Source organism: Rousettus aegyptiacus, unplaced genomic scaffold (genome assembly GCF_014176215.1).
Source record: "Rousettus aegyptiacus isolate mRouAeg1 unplaced genomic scaffold, mRouAeg1.p scaffold_m13_p_14, whole genome shotgun sequence".
Taxonomy (NCBI): domain Eukaryota; kingdom Metazoa; phylum Chordata; class Mammalia; order Chiroptera; family Pteropodidae; genus Rousettus; species Rousettus aegyptiacus.
The window spans coordinates 28,462,587-28,469,517 of NW_023416289.1; the positions used below are offsets into that span (position 1 = coordinate 28,462,587).

The window sequence follows — 6,931 nt, forward strand, 5'->3', positions numbered from 1 at the left end:
CATTTAACAAGTTTCTCTTACTCTAGAAAATGATTTTTTGTTTTGTTTTGTTTTTTTGTTTTTTGCTGGCTGTTTGTTTATTTTCCACTTGGTGCAAGACACACAGGTATGGGTGTCAGGAAGGCTCGTGTATGGCCAGGACAGTAAAGGGTGAGACTCGTTCAGGTTCCTTGTTGGTGTTTTGCTATTTTGATATTAAAGAACCCAACTGCTTCTGCTCTCGGCAGCCTGCCAAGTCTATGGGGTAGTGTGGGGGAAAGGGGCTCAAAAGAGCCTCGCACCTCTGGAAGTCTGGTGGCTGGTGGTAGCCACTCAGGGTGGGGGCCCAGAGTTGGTTTTGCTGGGCTGACCACCAGGCTGCTTCCTTGTGGCTTCCCAAGCCAGGTCACAGTGATCATGATGCTGGAGGCCGGAGGAGATCGTGAGTACTCTGGGGACTCCAACACTGTGGCCATGAAGGGGAGAGTGGACTTCCCGAAAAAGAAGTTCGCGCACCAGTGACCTGGGGAGGGGGGGGGAGGGGCGGGGGTCAGCCTTGGGGAGACCAGGGTGGTGGGGGATGGCTTCCCTAGAGCACTTGGCACTACCACAAGAACTGTTACTGGAAGTGGAAGCCAGGCGGCACCGCTAGTAGTCGTGGGCGGCCACGAGCGAGCCTCTGGAGGGGATGGCTGCCATGCTCTTGCGTGTGGGCTGGTGGGAACCTCAGCGGACCCCTTGCGGGCCTTAGGGCGCTATCACGGGTGGCGGGGACGGGGGCGGCTAGGCTACAGGGACCATTTGCACAGTAGACCACAGGAAGCCACTCTACGACCATGAGGTGCAGAAGAAAATATGGACTTTTAAGGTTGACTATACTTTATATAGTCAATCCTATTAGAACAATTTATTTTACATTTTGATAGGATTCATATTTACTTTTTTCCTCTTTTAAATATACAATTTGGCCCTGAGTATAACTTCATTCTCTGGGGCTCTTTCTCTCTCCTCTTCTCCCTCCCTACCCCCCCCCCCCCACTTTTTTTTTTTATTTAAAGATATCAAGTGTTGCAGTGGCAGGACCCTGTTCCATCATATACTAAGACCCACCAGGAATGAGGAGCAGGAAAAATCAGATACTGTGAAAGTGAGCACACAGCTAAAATAAACATGCTTTTCCATATTTCATTTTTAGGTGGTGCTCAGATGTACATTACATACCTATCATTGAATGACCCAATGAGAAAGCTTTTCTCTCTTCCTTTCTCTTCCACACCATCTGATTACATTTGGGAGAGTCATTGGTTTTAACTTCTAACACCTGCTAATCTTATTTAAGGAAAACAGATCAGGGCCTCCGTGTGGGGCCTTGGGCGGGTAACAATGTCTAGTGAAGCTGACCAACCATTGCTTTGTTTTTTTACTCTATCAACTTTTAGCTACAGTCTTATCAAGAGATATTGAGTTTTCCATTGACGACAATCCTATAAACTTTACTTTCAAAAATTATTGAAGTAAAAAGTGAGAGTTGATTTAAGGAAAACTTTCAGTAGAGAGTGGTCTGGGAATGGCTGATGTGTGGGACGCAGTGTCGGGGAGGCAGTAAGAACGCTCGGATCTTTTTTCCTCGTCTTCATAGTCTCACAAGAGAACACAGGCAAAGTCACATCACTGCTCTGCAATCTGTCTGTCTCCCCTGGAGATTGGGGAGGATAATCGCATCTCCCAGGGTTTCAGTTGAAGAGCAAAAGATGAGAAATGTGAGAGTGCCCTTAAACACTAATTATTATGAATAATTTAATCAGCTCCTCTGTACTCCTCTGGCCACCATTTCTACTCTCTTCCTCTCCCTTCTTTCTTACACTCTCTTCTTTATTTCCTACTCACTCAACATCTTTTTGGAGCCATAAAGGGATATAAAACAGGTGCTTGGGTAGAGACTAAAAAGAAAACCACAAATCTTTGAGGTACCATAAATAATTTCAGCAGATAGACTAGAGAATCCTCCAGCGGTTATTAGACTCCACCCCTGGACCACAGTAATTGGCCCAGCCTCAGACACGTGACTCGCATGAGCCAATCAGAGCCCACGGCAGGATTTTTCTCACTGAAGCTGGTAGGCAAATACTTTTTCTCTGAGAAAGGGTGGGCGCCTGGAGGTGTCTGAGACTGTGGTTCCAGCCTGTGGGTGGGTGGATGGAGCTGACCTGAGAGTCACCCAGTGAGGTTTTCCCCTTTTTGATTCTTTTCCACACCATCTGATTATGACAAGGAGTAGAATTTCAATTTAGTGGTTTCTTTTTTCTTGGATGACAAAAGAGCAAAAGGATAGAAAGAGAGAATGAGGGAGACAGAGACAGAAGGCATTTGGGTGTCTAAGGCTCACTCTAGATTAAAGGAGCTGATAAATTCTTAAACCACTTTACTTAAGCCAGATTGTGCTATATTTTTGTCACCTTCAACCGAAAGAACCCTGATGAACTATGTCTGCTAAAATTACATTTAAAAGCACATATTGCACAGTTTGGTGTCTAGAAAACAGGATGTCTGCAAACAGATATTAGACCAGTCTAACTGCCTTGCGATGGCAAAGTTCTTTGGAGAGAGAAACTGCATTCCTAGTTCAACTATATGAACCTTGAATTTCCAGCTTCATCATTGCTAACAACTGACTTCCTGTGACAGATCATTCCAGCTAGCACCTTGCATTTGGATAACCTTGCTAAGTGCTTTCATATTTACCATTTCTTTCTCAGAGCATCCCTTTGATATGATCGAGAGTGACTGATTGATTGATTAATCAATCTGACCAAGCAACATTTACAGAGTATTTGCCATGAGTGGGGCACTCTCAGACGATGGCAAAGATGTGAGTAAGTTGGAGTCTTTATACTCTTAAGCATCATTATCCATTCGACAAAGAAACTGAGACACCAAGCAAGATTAAATGACTTACCTCAAGAGTTTTGAGACTTTCAGTTGGAGCCAAGAGTAGGACCATATCTTTTAACTTACTAATCTGGGACCTTTCATGCAAACTGCTGCCCATTTTGCTGTGTTTGGGGGGGTGGGGGGGACTCACTCTGGGATATTTCTTAGTTTACTTCCTATCACTTAGCTGTGCCAGCTTGGGCAGGTCCTTTTGTGTCTTCCAACTGTGACACAAACGTTTGCATACAGAGAGCACAGACTTGCAGCCTATGGCCAGGGGCATGCAAGCTTTGGCTGTTTTCTTTGGTTCAACAATATTTTAAAACACACTCTTTGGTAGCATTCTGAGCAACCTAGTGTCTATGGCCTTACATATGGCCCGTGTCAGCCACTATTACTATCTTCCCGGTCCTTGTAGACTTTTGAGTTTGCAACCCTTGGATCACAGTGTGACCTCTTAGATACTTTTTAGTCTTGACATTTCTATGATTTTATCTTACTCTTTTTAAAAATATATATAACATACACCAAAATTTATACATGTGTCCACTTTTGATCACCTCTCAGATTATTCTATAGACTATTTGCATCACCCCAGAAAGTTCCTTTCCCAGCCCTTTCCCAGTCAATACTCCCCACCCGAGAGGTAACCACTATTTTGACTTCTATCACCATAGGTTAATTTTATCTACTCTTGACTGTAATATAAATGGAATCACACAGTGTGTGCCCTTTGTGTCTGCCTTCTTCTCCTCAGCATTGTGTGAGACTCATCTACGTGGTTGTGTGTGGTGGTGGTTTTTCCTTTTTCACTGCCATGCCACATTCCCCCACATGAATACACTACAAACCTTTCCCTTGTATGAATATACCACAGGCTGCTCGTTCTAGAAGCTTGGGTTGTTTGCAGTACTTGACTATGGAGAGTAAAGGTGCTATGAGCATCTTTCACATGCTTTCTTGAAGAACATAAACCCTCATTTCTATCCAATATATACTCAGAAAAGGAATTACTAGTCATGGAGCGTATGCATTTTTAGCTTTGGTAGATGCTGCCAGACAGTATCTCAGTGAGACAGAACTCTTGTTCCTCCATTCCTTACTCTTTTCAGAGGGGCTGCGTTTACACAGGCTTCTTCCTCCTCCTTTCTCAACACATGGTAAGCACCTGGCACGTAGTAGGTGTTCAGTTAATGCAGTTCATTTTTAGAGAATGAATACTAAACAAATCCCCCTCCCCATCACCCCATCATCACAGTCACCCCCTGGCATCCTCACCACCATCATAGATGACATTTGCGCACTACTCATCGTGTAACTCATCTCTGATCTTCACGAAGCCCCCTCAGGGCTGGCATCCTCATCCCCGATTCCCAGATGGTGAAGCTGAGGCTTGGTAGAGTGAGTCACTTTGCCTACATGGCTCTTAAGTGGAGCTGGGTTACGGATCTGCCTGAGGTTCAAGTGCTCTGTTATCATCGTGTCCAACTCTGAGCACCCCTTCTGCCTTTGGCGCTCCTCAGCAACCCATTTCCCAGACAGCCCTCAGCAGCTCGTCTGTTCTCCTGGCATTGTTTTCCAGGACAAGCACATTCCTGAGTAGTTTGGCTTCCCCCGGGATGTCTCCAGGGCCATCGTCTGTTTATAAATGGCTCCTGGGCCTTTCCCTTTACTGGCCTCTATTGACAAATAAGTGGCTGACTCACGGAATAAAAATATACTTCTGGTTTAGAGCTGTGTAGAGTTATTAAAAGTTTGTTGTGTCTACTCAGATGGTATAGCCACTGCCCTAGGACGAGGCAGCTGACTTGACTGTAGGACAAATATAGATAAACGTTTCCTCTCCTGACTCGGTCACTGCCATATGTTGTAGGTCACGGTGACAAGGCTCACGAGGTTCCAGGAGTTGTTTTTCTCTGGCGTTTTGGCTGAGTGGCACGGTGCTGGATTTAAAGTCAGGAGACCCAGGCAGGTGCTATAGGTCTGTCATTTCCCAGCTATGTGACCTGGGCAAGTCACCTAACCTGCTTGAGCCTTTTTACCTCAGCTGAAAATTGAAAATTGTGAACCTCGCCTCCCAGGGTCGTTAGGAGGAGTCAGCTGCACAATGTCAAAGAAGTTGCTGGGGCGGCCATTTTGAGATAAAAAGAATTGGCTTGATACGAGCTTGGAGGGGAGGGCTGGGTCAGATCACAGAAGCCTGGTAAGGAGTTGGGACGTTATGGTCTGGGGATGCCAAATAGATGGCGAATGTTCTGCCGCCAGGCTCTGTTTGAGGGATGGACTTTTGCAACTGTGGTGAGACAGTATTTAACATTTCAGAGACAGAAATGGCCATCAGAAAAGGCTAAAATGATATGTTTTGGCCCCGTCTCTAACCTTTGGAATGATGCCCAGCTTCCAGCAGTCTCTGATGCTGTTTTGGGGGAGGAAACCTTATGTTGAAGAAAAGCACATTGCTTTCCTTCAATGTACTATTCGCTCTTTGATTTCACAGTCTCCAGACACTGTATCCCACGATATTCTTCACTGCCTCTGAGTGGGGCTTCCCCTGGATGCCCAGGTGGTCAGAGCCTGCACTTTTTTTTTTTTCAAGAAGCCATAAAGAGGAAAAGTTCTCTAAGAAATAATTCCTTCTACCTTCAGAATACTCATGGTTCCTTCCAAGAAAACATTCCCACAGTGATTTGAGAAATCTTCTCGGTTAAGTCCTTTTATCAAAGGGATCATATCCCCCCCAGTGACCAGCTTGTAGAAAACAGACGTATTCTGTGCTTCGCAGAATGAACCCTGGCTCGATGACTTGGCTCTCAGAGAATGTGTCACCACAGATCACATTTAAAGTTCTACTTAGAATCTCAGACTCTGAATCAGATGCAAAATATGGCTTATCTGGGGAATAAAATAAAATACCATATTATTTAAAAAAGAGTTAGTTGAATTCTTTGAAAAATCAAAGCCATTGATTTATAGGAATAACCGCTTGCTTTCTTTTCTTTTCTCTTACCATTCTTTTGACTATTAGTGTTTTATTTGAAATGAATAAACACAGTTTTGATTTGAACTACTCAGATTAGTGGGGATTTGGTCTTATTGGGTCACCGAGTAATCTTGAATCACTATTTGATGCTGGGTCTCATTTTCTCCATTTGGAACACTAAAAAATGATTTGGATCTTTCTAGTGCTACTATTTAGTAAGAAGGAAATTAATGTGAAAAGTGGCAAGGGTTTATATTATGATTGCTTAGAACCACATTGTCCAAAAGAATGTTCTGTGACAATGGAAATGTTCTATAATATGGCATCTACATGCTTTCCCAGACGGTAGTCACTGGCCACAAGCGGCACTGAGCACTTGAAATGTGGCAAGAACGGTTGAGGAACTGAATTTTAAATTTGAGTTAGTTTTAATTCATTTACATCGAAGTAGCCAAATTTGGCTTGTAGCTATGGTAACAGCAGTGCAGGTTTAGGGGGAAATTCTGCAACCTGGTGAACAGAGAAGGTTGTTTTCCCCTCTGGGCCTCAGTTTTCTCATCAGAAAATAAAGAGAAATCTGGATCAATCGGACCATCTTAAAAATTTCCACCAAAGTACAATATAACAGTCAGGGTGCAGTGAGGAAAACATGCCATACTAGGTATTTCAAAAGAAAGGGACTGGATGCAGGGAATTAATGTGTTTACAAAACCTTCAGAAAACCTAAGAGAGTGAAGTCAGGAGAGGCCATATCCAGCGTTCAGGTCACTGTAAGTGTAATTCAAAGACTTAACGAGTTGGCGCTATTGTCCATAGGTCAGAAAACTATGGGAAACCACTGCTGACAGGGCTGCCTTGTGGTCCTGAGCTCAGTGGCTGGCGAGGAAACAGAACAGGCTACAAGGACTTACGTTTGCCAAAGCCCACACATCCCCTGTGGCTGCCAGAGAAATGAGGGTGGCTTCTGCCTTTCAAACCTGGCACGAGAGTCTCTCATCAATGGAGCACATGTTGCACATGGAACTCTGGAAGCCTGGGGTC

The 6,931-nt window shown here is 44.3% G+C and overlaps 1 pseudogene; it reads right to left on the reverse strand.

The window, feature by feature from the left end:
• Positions 1-394: 394 nt before the first annotated feature.
• On the reverse strand, positions 395-678 carry LOC118611311 (annotated as a pseudogene).
• Between the last annotated feature and the right edge of the window lie 6,253 nt (positions 679-6,931).